The sequence below is a fragment of the Bos grunniens genome, chromosome 6 (assembly GCF_055505025.1).
Source record: "Bos grunniens cultivar Pamir isolate PY7600 chromosome 6, Bosgru_T2T1.0, whole genome shotgun sequence".
In the NCBI taxonomy this organism is placed as follows: domain Eukaryota; kingdom Metazoa; phylum Chordata; class Mammalia; order Artiodactyla; family Bovidae; genus Bos; species Bos grunniens.
In genome coordinates, this window is record NC_141170.1 from 70,942,469 (window position 1) to 70,957,938 (window position 15,470).

Below are 15,470 nucleotides of genomic sequence, written 5' to 3' on the forward strand. Positions count from 1 at the left end.
AGTGAGGGCAAAACCAAACAGTGTGTGTAGGAGGGACCATATTCCAGGAGGCAAAGGCTCTATTTTCAGGCAGGATGTTGGGCACATGAGCACTGAGCGACTTCCCCAACCCTATCCCTAATAGAATGAACTGTGCTTGTGACACAGCTATAAAAAAGTTATTTATTTGAAACACAAATTCAACTGGTATCCTGAATTTTTTTATTTTCTAAATCTGGCAACCCTATTGATAACTGAGTGACATTATATCAGAAATGAAAATATTGACTTTTCCTTCACACTCTATTTGGATCATGGTATCTCACATTTAATGTTATTGACATTTGGGACCAGACAATTCTTTGTCGGGGGTTGATCTATGCATAGTACAGCAAAAAGCAGTATTCTTGGCCATCTCTACCCTTGAGATGCCAAAAGCATCCACCCAGTTGTGATAGTCAAAAAAATGTCTCCAAATATTGCCTAGTTTCCCCTAAGGGCAAAACAACCCCCATTTATACAGACATAGAGTTAAAGATACACTGATTTAATGATCAGGCTTATTCAGGCCAAATCTTTCTCTTTCAATTAGATAATGGCACCACACAAAAAAATTACACACTGTGGAGCTGTTTAAATTAGTTGCACTTTATTCAGTGTGTAATGTAAATTTCTAGCTAATCTATTTGCTGATACATTTGACTGTTAAGAGCAGACCATGAAAAGCCTTCTGTTGCATGATCCTTCTGGAAAAATTACTAACTCAGTTCACAGCACCAAACTAGTTAGGTGTCAAAATATTTAGTCTGACAGGTAAGATACTTGCAGATCATGACATGCACGCCCTACACACTTCTACATGTGCATATGGTCAACTGAGACTGAAATACTCTTCCATGGCTCATTGGTCTTTGATGCAGTCATGATGAAAGTTTCATAGTGAGCCAGGGTGCAGTTTAAGATGATTAAAATAACAAGAATACCTGCTGAGGTCTGTTCTAATACAGCAAGAAAAACAGCCATGGGATAAGGATGAGTGAGAGAAGCAAGGGATGATGGAGCTTGTTCAAATTTATGTTACTATCAACGAGGGTATAAACTCTAGGGTGGATACTTCATCTGTTTCCATCTTTGTTACATCTTCTGAAAGAACCTAGAACAGTATATGGCCCATAGAAGGTGCTCAATAATATATTTACTATTAGCAAAAGAATGGATGATTACTTATTTCATTATTTATTATGACTTTTCATTATTTATTATGAATGAAATGCAATAGACAGAGATGACACAGTCACATATGATATTGTTAATTCAGCACCCTGTCCAATGAGAGACAGTACTTTGCTTGGCAGATAGCATTACCTTGCCTATACAGTTGTCTTGATTAAAAGAGAAATAAAACTTTTAACATGTCTATGCTTAATAAGAGACTCTGCTCTTATCAGAATTAATATTATCATTCATTAAGACAGATTGCAGGGCTCTAATTTCAACCAGACACACTAAGTTTGCTAAGTGGTATTTTGTAACTCTTAGAATTTAGGTGTAGAGATAGATAAAACATAAATCATTGCATGCATTTACTCTGAAACAATGGAGCAACTTCTAGATTAAAATGTGTATGAGTATGTGAGAGAGAGAGAGAAAACAAGAACTTGAGAAAGAAGTTATTTCATTATTTGCGGGGAAAATTTATGTGCTTCATATTAAATATTACAAAAAGAAATGAGCAAATTTTGCCTTAAAAATGCTGGGACAGTGTTCTGGGTGTACTGCTCACTTATTCTAAAGCTGGTAAGATTTTAGTAGTGCCTCACAATTTTGCATAATACAATTAGCTGTGCTCTAGTCTTAGATGCATTAAAGGCAAGTAATTTCTCAAATATTAATGTTAATGAGGTTGATTAAACCAGTTTTATCACTTTAAAAACATCTGTTGGGCATGACTAGTTGGAAAAAGAATAGTGATCAGAATTTCTGAAACAACCCTTTCATATTTTATTATAAAGAAGCAATTACCCTATAGAAGTATAAAATGAATATAGAACACAATTATGGGTTTTTTTATTATTCAGATTTCAATGCAAATATTCAAAGACAAAAAAATTAAATTTATACCAGTGGTTTATAAATCCTGTTTGCTACTCCGTTTCCCCTTCATATCTAAGTTAGAATAGACATTGCATATTTTCAAGAGCAGAAGAGAGAATGTTTTCTTCCACAGGCACTAAATTTGTGCTTTCATTTTCAGCCCTGCACTGAAAGATATTACCAAACCGGCAGCATAGTGTGAAATAGGGCAAATATCCTAGTGGAACCAGCTTGTGATAGTCTCAAACTCTTGTGTGCCTCAGTTTTCTTAACTGTAAAGTGGAAATAATAGTAACTCGTAGGCTCAAGTGTAATGATGTTTACAAACTGTTTAGGACCATGTTTCAGTTCAGTTCAGTTCAGTTGCTCAGTCATGTCTAACTCTTTGTGACCCCATGGACTGCAGCACACCAGGCTTACCTGTCCCTCACCAACTCCCGGAGCTTACTCAAACTCAAGTCCATCAAGTCAGTGATGCCATTCAACCATCTCATCCTCTGTCATCCCCTGCTCCTCCCATCAATCTTTCCCAGCATCAGGGTCTTTTCTAATGAGTCGGCCTTTCGCATCAGGTGGCAAAGTATTGGTTTCAGCTTCAGTAATTGTCCTTCCAATGAATATTCAGGACTGATTTCCTTTAGGATTGACTGGTTTGATCTCCATGCAGTCCAAGGGACTCTCAAGAGTCTTCTCCAACACCATAGTTCAAAAGCATCAATTCTTCGGCAGTCAGCTTTATGGTCCAACTCTCATATCTATTCATGTTTACTGGAAAAACCATAGCTTTGACTATCGACCTTTGTTGGAAAAGTTTGGCAAATAGTTTGGCCATGTTTGGCAAATAGTAATTGACAGAAAGCTACTGCTATGTGGTTTTCAAAAAAGTTTAATCCAGGGCTTCCCTGATGGTTCAGTGGCTAAGACTCCAAGCTCCCTGGGTTTGATTCCTGGTGAGGGAACTAGATCCCACATATTGCAGCTAAATATCCCATGTGCTGCAACTAAGACCCACAGCAGCCAAATAAATAAATAAAAATAAATATTAAAAATATCTCAATCTGGATACAAAAATAATCTTTTGATTTTAAGTAAATACTTTCAGCTATTATATAAGTATTTTATGGTCTAATATATTAAAGTGTTCCTATTTTGATTATATGGGAAAACAAATACAGTGACTTCCTGGGTGGCTCAGTGGTAAAGAATCCATCTGCCAATGCAGGAGACATGGGTTTGATCCCTGGGTCAGGAAGATCCCTTGGAGAAGAAAATGGCAGCCCACTCCAGTATTCTTGTGTGGAAACTCCCATGGACAGAGGAGCCTGGTGGTCTACAGTCCATGGGGTTGCAAAAGGGTCAGACATGACTTAGCGACTAGACAACAACAATAATGCAAATATAAACTCAAATATATATGAGGTATTGATATTGCCATTTGTTGTGTTCTAAATAAGTTCAAGTCAATACATTTAGCTCAAGACAACTAAGATTTATGGAGCAAGTATCAAATGACAGAATTTATGCCCAGCACTGTATAGATAAAAATCATCAGAATTCCATTGAAGTCACAGCTTTGGTTGTGAAATAGAAGCAATCATTTTACTTTAATATGCACAGCAAAATGTACCTAATTTTTCTAAATTCTAGACTATAAAACCTAGACTCTGGTGTTTACCATCTCTATATTGGAAAGGTCATTTGAGTGTGTGCCTGTGTGTGCACATGTGTGTGTACTTTGTTTTGTTTCTTTGATGATGGAAACTGCATTTCCAAAGATTAATGTTATCTTGATTCCTAGAGCAGCTAATGAAAACAGAGGCAGCTTTTAAACCATCAGTTCTTTTCCATCAACTATGTATCAGCAGATACATTCATTTAATCACCAAGTATTTATTGAATACCTATTTGACATTCTGATAAAAGCTGAGAGATACAAATATACAAAGAAGTAAACCAGAAAAGACTCCACTCTTCCAGGGTTCAGACTCTATGGGACCTACAAATATACACCATATAAACACACTTATTAAACACAAATATTCATATGTATGTGTCTGTGTGTGTGTATACATGTAGATAGCAGGTGCTTCCTCTATCTCACAAATTAAAATTTTACCAAAAGAAGAAAAATAAAATGTTTGTGTACATTCAGGATATCTGTACCTTCTCATGAGAAAGCATCCATTCATTTGTGTAATAAATATTTATGTGCAGCCAGACACTTTGCTGAGTACTGGTTACAAAGAGACAAAAAAAAAAATCTTGTCCTTGGCTCAAGTTGATCTCAGGATTTCACTCTAGTGACAAACAATGAATAAACAACATTAAATCTTGGAGTTTGACACCCCTCCTCCATGTCTGTCACCACCCACTAACATAGATATTCTTATATAATTCAACTCTTGAGAGTCACTGATCTTAAAGTGGGAGATAGACAATGAAAGTAAATAAATGCAATAAATGCTAGAGGTATTATGGTAGAAACATTTACAAAGTTCAGTAGCCTCACAAGTGTTGGTTTGAATGATTTAATCTTGCAAAAGGAAGGTGTTTGACATACAAGAAATAAATGAGTGGACTTTTGAAATAAAATTTTAAAGGTAAGTAAAATAGTCTAACCTGATTTCCTAAGCTATTGATGGTGGAGAAGAGGTAGGCATTTAGAAAGCAGGAGTTATGCTGTCTGAGGTTAACATAAAGCATAGATGAGACGAACTTCAAGTGGTGTGGTGTGAGTAGAAAGGAATTTTTAAAGAAAGTGGAGAAACAGAGCCTAATTTTACACAAGCACACACACATGTTTATACCATGTACTGAATAATGTGGGCTTTTCCTAGTGGGTGACATTGAATTATTTTAAATTGGCAATAAAACAATTAAGCTAGTTATTTTGAAAGACTTCCGTGGCAGCAACATGGAAGCTGCATTACAGGAATGTAAAATTTCAAATCAAAATTGCTACATGATGATTTCAACAAACTTGTTGAGTTAGACTATAAGAAAAAGGAAAGCTCGAGCATCCAAAAATTCAATTAGTTTTGATCATAGGCAAATGAGATACAGACATAAAAATATTTTGCTCTCCTAGATGGAAAAGTATACTTGATAGTCTTCTTCAAAAGATTTTACAATCAGTTGTTAAGGGACTGGCACATGGAACATTTGGGAACCAGTTCTTTGACTTCTTCCTTTGCCAATGTAAAGACAGAATGTAAAACCTTTGATGAACATTCCTGTGAAACAAACTTAACCTGTTAAACATCTCAACTGAAAAAATATCTTGTTATGCTATATTCTTATTCACAGCTTTCTAAACAAAAGGTCAAATATTTTATTTTCAGGTTGTCATATAAGAGCTGCAAGAATTTTAAAATAACTGGCAATTTGTGCATAAAAAGTTGACTTAAAGATATCTGCTTATACAAAAGCTAATAAATATGTAAATTTTGTCTGAATGTGAATTTTGCTTACTTACCAAGATTCTTGGACTGTTAGTTTAATTCATAGGGTAGTAGAATTCTCTAGACTATTTTTCTTGCTATATTAAGCATGTTCCTGAGACAAATACTAATTCAGCATAAAGATAGCAATTTCAAGGAATAAGTCCCAGAGAAAAAGAAGCTTGAATGGAAGATAAAACCTGTTAAATTTCTAGTGAATGTGGAGAACATCTTAAAAGTCTAACAATGTTTGGTAATGTTTAAGGTTATAAATTATAGAATCAGTCTTCAAAAGTGACTAGTTGAAAATTCATTCTGCTTCAATGATTATTAGATATTTAAAAACTATACCTAATTTGGCATCAGTGACTTGTAATCTATACATAGAATTTAATTTTTTTTTCAAAGAGTACCTTTGAGTACACCCATGGAGCTCATGGGAAACACATGTATACCCGTGGCAGATTCATTCTGATATATGGCAAAACCAATACAATATTGTAAAGTTAAATAAAATAAAATTTAAAAAAATAATGATAATAATAAAAGAGTAATGTAAGTTTGTATGAGATAGCAGTATAGAAGTAGTAGTAATCATTTTTCCCCTAGCTACTATGGTCAGTTGTTAATCCATAAACACCTTAATTTTTCTTTCATATTTCAATATCACTTCCTAATCTCTCTTAACCATCTCTTTCACCAACATTGGAATTTACTTTTTCTTAGTCTCCTTTTCCTTTTTTTTTCCCTTTTTTCACACTTTAAAAATACACAGTTACATTACTTTCATAGATGTATTTCCTGGTCAACATTGCTAATTCAGTTCACAGAATCAGAAGTTTTCATCCAGTTTTAGGATAGTAGAATTGTACAATTCAACTGAATTATGTAGTTGATGCCAAAACACACAGAAGTCTTTGAATATTTTTTGGTCTCTAATGACAGTGAACTCAGGGTTTCTCTCGAAACTGTCAATTCCACTTTAGAATACTATCTTAGAGAGTTTTGCTTATATAGAGAGATGGTTGTGTTTCCTAAATCTTAAAAACTGTATTAGCTTACTTGGGCTGCCATAATGCAGTACTACATACTGAATGGCTTCAACAACAGAAATATACTTCTCACATTTTTAAAGGCTGGAAGCACAAAATCAAGTTACCAGCAAGGAAAGTTTCATTCTCAGGCATCTGCTTTTGTCTTGTAGGTGGCCACCATCTCACTGTGAGTTCCCATGACCTCTTTGTGTGTGCATGGGGAGAGAAAGAAAAAAAGAAAAATAAAGAAGGGAGAGTGAGCTCTGTGGTGATTCTTCTAATAAAGATCCCAATCCTATGAAATCAAGTGAAAATGATTTCACTCAGTTGTGTCCGACTCTTTGCAACCCCATAGACTATGGCCCACCAGGCACCTTTGTCCATGGATTCTCCAGGCAAGAATACTGGAGTGGGTATCCATTCCTGTCTCCAGGAGATCTTCCTGATTCAGGGATCAAACCCAGGTCTCCAGCATTGCAGGCAAATTCTTTACTATCTGAGCCACCAGGGAAGCCCATGAGATCAAGGTTCCATCTTTATGACCTCATTTAACCTTAATTACTTCCTTACTCCAAATATAGCAACAATGAAGATTAAAGTATCAGCATGTGTATTTGGGGGTACACAAATACTTAGTCCATGAAATATACAAGTAAGACCCCTTGAAACTGTATGGAAAAGTCTATTTTTCATACCCTATAACTGCTATAATTATTTGAAACATGAGATGTTCTTTTGTTTTCATACATCTCCCAGTAGCTACAAATATTCTTCCTAGAACATTTCATTGGTACATTTCCTACAGCATTAGTTATTAATTCACATGTTTCTTCTCCGTTTGAGGAGCTATGGAAAGTTCTGAACACTGCTTTCCTAATCTACTATACCCATATCCAAGAAAAAGTAAGTATAGCAGAAAACAGTTCAGTGAATTTTCCACAGACAATGGTTCACAAAAAAATAAAAATTTTTATGGAAACTAATCTAAAAGGAGTCTCCCCGTGTGCTGCATAAAATATTAGGTTGCCATGTTTTGTGAATATTGATGAGAAAAGGAGGAAAATGTTCACTCTGAGAAGCTGTTTTCTTCCATACCAAAGTTGATAGCTGGCAGTCTGGCATCTTTGTTTACATCCTGGACATTAAACCTGAGCTATAAATATACCTAATGGGGTTTTCAATAGTTTTGTTTATCTCCCTGAGGACAGAAGAAACCTGATGCTTAGAAATGTCAGATCTTAAACCTTGTTTCCGTGAGCTGTTTTTATTTATGTTTCATCTCGTGTTTCTCTGACACACACACAAAAGTCAACTTCAAAAGCTATTTGTCATATTTGAAATTCTTAAGTATTTAAGATTTAGTTTGAAGAATCACCTGGAAAAATGTAGACAGGCAGCAAGCACATCTAGCACATTAAACCCAGACTATGACTAACATTTTTTACACCACAGTTTTGTATTCCAAAACACCAAGCAGACTTGCCATTATATAACATCATAAATACAGTGTTATATTGTATAACATTATAAAACATTACTTTCTTCATGTTCTACTGTGAAGGAATTTTGTTTGTGCATACCATTGTAATATTTTTAATAACTTCAAAGATTCTATGACATAATTAACAATTTTCCATATGCAAAAGTTCTGGGTGATGAATAAATTTCATCCTGAGTTTCAAGCATAACAAATATGTTTTGTTCATACATTATCAAAGTCAGGGTTTTTAGACATATTGTCTATGTCAATAGACACTGAATGTTTATTCAAACTATCATTTATATCACTGATTTATCCTCAGTGATAGATCAGAGTTGCTGAGCTTAGACATAGAGTACTAGAATGTTGTAGTTATAAGCACCTTGGGGTAAATTTTCAAATCATTGATTTTGCAGAAGTATTTTAGAAGTGAAGTCATGAAGCTAGTGAGTAGCATAGCAAAGGAATTAAGCTAGCATTTCTATAGGTTAATACAGTAACCTGCCTTGGACTCTTTCTAATCAGCCTTATAGTAAGGCTATTTTCTTATAATTTTTCAGAATCACCTATTGGTTTCTAATAAACTATGAAATTATTTATTCATTGCTTATCGTGTGTTCCATTTTCCCTTATATATTGTAAGTACAATAAGGCAGGATTTTTTTATGTGTCTTATTTACTGATATATCCTTAAGTGGTTAGCAAGTGATCAATAAATATTTACTTAAAGAATGAATGAGCTAATTGTTGTTGTTAAGTTGCTAAGTTGTTTCTGACTCTGGGACCCCATGAACTGCAGCATGCCAGGCTCCTCTGTCCTCCACTATCACCTGGAGTTTGCTCAATCATGTTCACTGAGTCAGTGAGGCTAACTATCTAGTCCTCTGCCACCCCCTTCTCCTTTTGCCTTCAATCTTCCCCAAATCAGGGTCTTTTCCAGTGAATCAGCTCTTTCCAGCAAATTATTGGAGCCTCAGCTTCAGCGTCAGTCCTTCCAATGAATATTCAGGTCAATGTTGATTTCCTTTAAGATTGACTGATTTGATCTCCCTGCAGTCCAATTGACTCTAAGAGTTCTCTCCAACATCACAATTCAAAAGTGCCTGAAATATATGTAAACTTGTAGAAATCATTTTTATCTTATTTCACATATATTTATTTGGTGCCTACTTATTCCAAAGACTGTCAAGATATTAAAACTGTAACAGCCTCTTCAGTCATGGTGCTTAAAAATGCATTGAGAAGGCTGAATATTACACAAGTAATCATGATTAATAATTGACATTTTAAAGCCAAATCAGTTGTCATTTATGTCAGTTCACATACTGTTCATACTGTGATATTGCTTAGATTATTAAATAATACTTCTTATTACAGAAAGCCAAATGGTTTATTGAGTTGGTAGAAATAGCACATTTAAGACTTTTGTGCAATTATCTTTGTTTATTCAGTCATGGCCTTGATGTCAAACTCCACCATGATTGAATTTTCATATCAACCCTATTTCCATCTATATAACACAACTCTGGTACCCTGAATGCACTCTCATCGGTTAAATGTCAATCAGAGGTTAAGGGAGGATTCCTTTAGTTCTAAGGGAGGATTCATTTAGTTCCACCAATGCAGTATTTTACCTGAGAATCTCATCTTAGATATCTGGATACCAACAATCCAGTCCAACTTCTCTTTCAATGAGTATTAAAAAGTTACATAAGAGGAAATTCTAAAGTCATTAAATCTATTTCAAGAAAATATTCAGACTTGTGAAAGGCTTGCTTTTTAAATATCCTTTTAATATTTACTTAAATTATTTCACAGAAATTCTCTCTTTTCCTCTATCTCCCTCTTATCTTTAATTTTTATCAATCAGTTACTCTGAAAATGACATTGTTAATATCTCAATTAGAAACTTATTACGTTATTGCAACGAAATTCTGATTTTGGACCATGGATTTTAAATCTTTATAAATAGGCTCAAAAACATCTGTATTAATAAAAATAGAAACCATTACAATCAACATATTTTTGCCAACGAGAAATAAGTTTGCTTATTCCTGTGGCATAACAATCCATGCATCCAGTTTTATAAACTCTTGGAAAGCATTTTCTGCTTCCTGCTGGTTGTGGAAGTGTTTTTCCTACAAAAGTTATCAATTAGCTTGAAGAAGTAGTAGTCGGTTGTTGAGAGGTCATGTGAATATGGTGGATGAGGCAAAACTTCAAAGCCCAATTCATTCAACTTTTGAAGTTCTGGTTGTGTAATGTGCAGTCAGACATTGTCGTGGAGAAGAATTGGGGTCTTTCTGTTCACCAATGCCAGCTACAGTCATTGCAATTTTGGTGCATCCCATTGATTTGCTGAGCACACTTCTAAGATGTAATGGTTTCTCAGGGATTCAGAAAGCTATAGTGGATCAGACTGGCAGCAGACCACCAAAGGGTGACCACAACCATTTTTGGTACAAGTTTGGCTTTGGGAAGTGCTTTGGAGCTTCTTCTTGATCCAACCATTGAGGTGGTTTGCTGTTGGTTGTCGTATACAATCCACTTTTCATTGCATGTCACAATCTGATCAAGAAATGGTTTGTTGATGCTTTGCAGTTGTTGCATAAACAACTTAAGAGAAGATGACACTTAAAATTGATGATTATTTTTTATTTCTTCTCAGCCCATGAGGCACCCACTTATCAAGCTTTTTCACCTTTCAAGCTTGCTTCAAATGCCGAAGAACCACAGGATGTTTGAAGTTAAGTTCTTTCTTTGACAACTTTTTGGGAAGTTCTAAGAGGATCAGTTTCCATAATCCTTTCAATTTGCCATTGTCACTTCCAATGGCTGGCCAATGTTCTCCTCTTCAAAGTTTTCATCTACTTTGCAAAACTTCTTGAACCACCATTGCACTGTATGTTTGTTAGCAGTTCCTGGGCCAAATGCATCATTGACGTTGTGAGTTGTCTCCACAGCTTTATGATCCATTTTGAACTCAAGTAAGAAAGTTGCTCAAATTTGCTTTTGTCTAACAGCATTTCCATAGTCTAAAATAAATATAAAGTAAACAGCAGGTAATAAGTTATTAGCAAAAAAACATAAAGTGAGAAATTCACATCAAAATAATATATAACATAACCACATTCATTTAAATTGTATTCCAATATCAAATGACAAATTTCAAAAATGCAAAAACATTATTTTTGCATCTGGACAGGGAGGCATGGTGTGCTGCAATTCATGGGGTCGCAAAGAGTCGGACACGACTGAGTGACTGAACTGAACTGAACTGAATAATAAGCCAATAACGCTTGTATTTTCAAGTAAGGAACTGACTTGAGTTCTCATAACATTGGGAAGAATCGAATAGTATTTGGAGTTGATTAAATGAACTATTGAAAGTTTTCAATCATTTGATTATGAACACAGAATTTAATGTTGTACACAATATGGTCATAATTACTGAAATTTTTCTTTTTTAAAGCAGAAAATGTGGAATAATTCTAAACTCAATATTATGAGAAATGAATGTCTTCACTAGATATTTTGTAGGTGATGCTATCTATATAATTCTAAGAAGAAGTAAAGATAAATAATTTGCCTGTAATTTAACATTAATAGTCAATCCATGTTCTCTAACTATTCAGGCCAAATTTATAATATGTTTGCAAATTATAAGGGTTATAAGCCTTCATTGTTCACAGATGTAAAGATGTTGGGGAAAATATTGTTCATTAAGGAATTTGTAAGCAACTCAGACTTGTTATATAATTTTTAGACAAAGCTAAAATCATTTGTGAAAATCATTTGTGAGTAAATTGAGTCTTTTTAGTTTAGAAAATAGTAAAAATTATACATTTCCTCAGAAAGCATTCAGCATGAAAATAAATATAATGTTCTCTGTTTCCACACACACACACATACATACATATATACAATCATAAAGATACATTAAAAGTAATATATAGCATTGAACATAATTTAGAGTATTGTCATCAGTGGAATTTGAAATAAATTACCTTAAGTCAACTGCCAAATTTATAACTGGTAGACATATATTTAGATATCTAGATGAATTATTTTATGCATTGTATTATATAGCTAATTTATACATATATGATATGGGCTTCCCATATGGCTGAACAGTAAAGAATCTGCCTGCAATATAGGAGACATGGGTTCAATACCTGGATCAGAAAAAACTCCTGGAGGAGGAAATGGCAACCTACTCCAATATTCTTGCCTGGAAAATCCCATGGACAGTGGAGCCTGGAGGGTTACAGTCCATGGGGTTGCAAAGAGTCACGTATGACTGAGAGACTGAACACATGCACATACACATTCATATGTAACACACTACACTAAAACTTTGCAAACTGAAGATCTGAATAAATCTAAAGCTTATATTAATGTATTTGCAGATATTTATAGCTTAAATATATGTAGGAAATGGTTAATATGTTGATGTATTTGTATCCTCACTTGTTATTTCTTGGAGTTTAATTGTCATCATTGCATAAATGTCATCTTGAATTAATCACTTTGGCTTTGGAAGATAAGATGTGACATAAACTGGCAGTTAAATTCTTAGATAATAGTCCTAGCTCATGCAGCTCTACTGCCCAAAACATTTTAATTCTGAATTGCTAAGTACTACAACATACAAAAATTAATGACCAAAATGTCTGACTGCATGTGTGCACACTAAGTCACCTTCAGTTTAGTTCAGTTCAGTTCAGTTCAGTCGCTCAGTCGTGTCCGACTCTTTGCCCCATGAATTGCAGCACACCAGGCCTCTCTGTCCATCACCAACTCTCGGAGTTCACTCAGACTCACATCCATCGAGTCGGTTGCCATCCAGTCATCTCATCCTCTGTCATCCCCTTCTCCTCCTGCCCCCAATCCCGCCCAGCATCAGAGTCTTTTCCAATGAGTCAACTCTTTGCATGAGGTAGCCAAAGTACTGGAGTTTCACCCAGGACTGATCTCCTTTAGAATGGACTGCTTGGATCTCGTTGCATTCAACTCTTTGTGACGCTATGGACTATAGGTCACCAGGAGACAAGAATACTGGAGTGGGTTGTCATGCATTCCTCCAGGGGAATCTTCTTTACCCAAGAATCGAATCTATGTCTCTTATGTCTTTTGCATTGGCAGGTGGCTTCTTTACCATTAGTGCCATATGGGAAGCCCATATGTGTCTCACTACCATTTAATTTAAATTTTAAAAACTAAATTTGAGAAATAAAGACTTATGTTGTAATTTTCAGGTCAAATGAGTTCTGGCTCTGGCAGATTAACATAAACTCACTTAAATTTCATATTATGCATTGATTAATTCTATGTCGTTATTTTCTCATTCCCACCACTTACCAAGTATAGCATGACATATAATAAAAATAAAAAAAGACTAAGTCCCATTATGACATAGCTTAATAGTAAGAATATTTTTCTATTGTTTTCATTTAAAACCATCTTTTTAAAATGTGTGAAATACTGCATTATTGGAATAGCACAGAGGGCCTAAAAAATGTGACTCTGATTGATAGTATTACTGGGAAGTAAATATTCACCTTCCCCATGCAGGGTCTGGGTTTGTGACTTGCTTTGAGTAAGTGATGTATAAGTAGGCATGACATACATCATGTGGGCTCTTGCTCAGTATTACTTAGACTCTTGGCTACTCTCATCTGCAGTAAGAAAACTACACTCCATGAAGTAGTGCCCTTTCTGCCTGGGTGGGTGAATGAGGACGTGTCAACAGACCTGGAACAGAGTATCTATAGTTTATCCACAGGACTAAGGATGAAAGATGAATGTGTGTTGTTGTAAACCACTGAGACTTTGGCAGTATTATCTAAGCAAAAATTAATGAAAGAGTGTCCCACAATAGCAACAATAACAAAACAAAATAGAAAAACCATAACACCCTTTCGAATGTCACAGAACATGGATTATGCTAGGACTTCCCTGGTGTCTCAGATAGTAAAGAATCTGCCTGCAATGCAGGAGACTGGGGTTCAATCCCTGCATTGGGAAGATCCCCTGAGGAAGGAAATGGCGACCCACTCTAGGATTATTGCCTGGGAAATCCCATGGATGGAAGAGCCTGGCAGGCTACAGTCCATGGGATCAGAAAGAGCCAGAAACAACTGAAGCAACTAACACTTACCTACTTGTGGATTATGCTATAAAATAATATTTAAAGTTGTATGGCCTAAAGGTTTATAATGGGGATATGTGAAAACTAAAATAAGTTATTTGACTTAAAATGTATAATTGAACTCCTTTTTTTGTAGGTTATCTGTCCAATCAGCTTATATTTATTTAAAGCACAGCTGCAAAGAAAAGTTAATCCATTTATTCAATGCTAATTCAATAAATATTTGTTGTGACTACTGCAGTTTAGTTTCTGATGCGCTTAAACAAAAATAGAGATTTTAATAAAAACAAACTATAATCTGTAAACATAATGATTGCTGTTTTCCATTCCAGATGACAAATGTTTGCCTATGTTCTTGTAATTAGATTTATTTGAACATAGATAGATATATTAGACATCTAAATGAAACTATAAGAATATTTTGTTAGAGTCAATACTGATTTATTTTATAAATATCCAATAGTTTAGAGTAGTTGCATTAATAATAATGAAAATAATAAGCACTTGTATTTATTTATCTCATTTAGTATTCACAACTCAGGCACTGTTGCTATATGCATTTTCTAATTTCACATGCATTTACTGAGTTTTGATTGATTTCCCCAAACAAAACCTGTAGGATTGTGATGAAGTTTCAGTTTGAACAAATGTCCTTTGATTCTCCGATTGTTTGGATGACTCACAGAAGATTTTTTTCCCTTGACTTAGTGGCAGCAAGTGAACTGTCCTGCATAGCTAGTAAATATCTGAAGAATAACCAACTGTGATATTAATTCAACTTCATAAGATCTCTTTATCTGCATAAATATGCCCTAATTTCTACATGGTAGTTTGCTGCTGCTAAGTCACTTCAGTCATGTCTGACTCTGTGCGACCCCATAGACAGAAGCCCACCAGGCTCCCCCGTCCCTGGGATTATCCAGGCAAGAGTACTGGAGTAGGTTGCCATTTCCTTCTCCAGTGCATGGAAGTAAAAAGTGAAAGTGAAGTCGCTCAGTCGAGTCCGACTGTTCGCGACCCCATGGACTGCAGCCTACCAGGCTCCTCCGTCCATGGGATTTTCCAGGCAAGAGTACTAGAGTGGGTTGCCATTGCCTTCTCCTACATGGTAGTTTACAGCACTCAAAATTCAAATTTCAACAAACTGACCTTTTATTTTCTTTTCCACTCAAAAGCTATGACTTTTGCCCTCATACAGTTTTCTTGACATTCCGCCTGTGAGGGCAGAGTCAGTGCTTACATTTTTAATCTAATTAAGAGCATTTTTAAGACTTCTACAGCATTTTGAGGCT

The 15,470-nt window shown here is 35.1% G+C and overlaps 1 protein-coding gene across 6 annotated transcripts in view; it reads left to right on the top strand.

Annotated features, from left to right (window-relative positions):
• Positions 1-15,470, top strand: part of LOC147370853 (uncharacterized) — a 73,927-nt gene that overhangs the window by 20,810 nt on the left and 37,647 nt on the right. For 4 of the 6 annotated variants that reach the window (XR_015166204.1, XR_015166203.1, XR_015166207.1 and 1 more), the window contains one exon: positions 6,718-6,807. The exons of 1 other annotated variant lie outside the window; for it this stretch is intronic. The gene's annotated coding sequence lies outside the window, so the exon portion shown is untranslated. Of the gene's footprint in view, positions 1-6,717; positions 6,808-10,695; positions 11,940-15,470 lie in introns of those variants that run through there. One more of the 6 variants, XR_015166205.1, reaches the window with a different exon arrangement.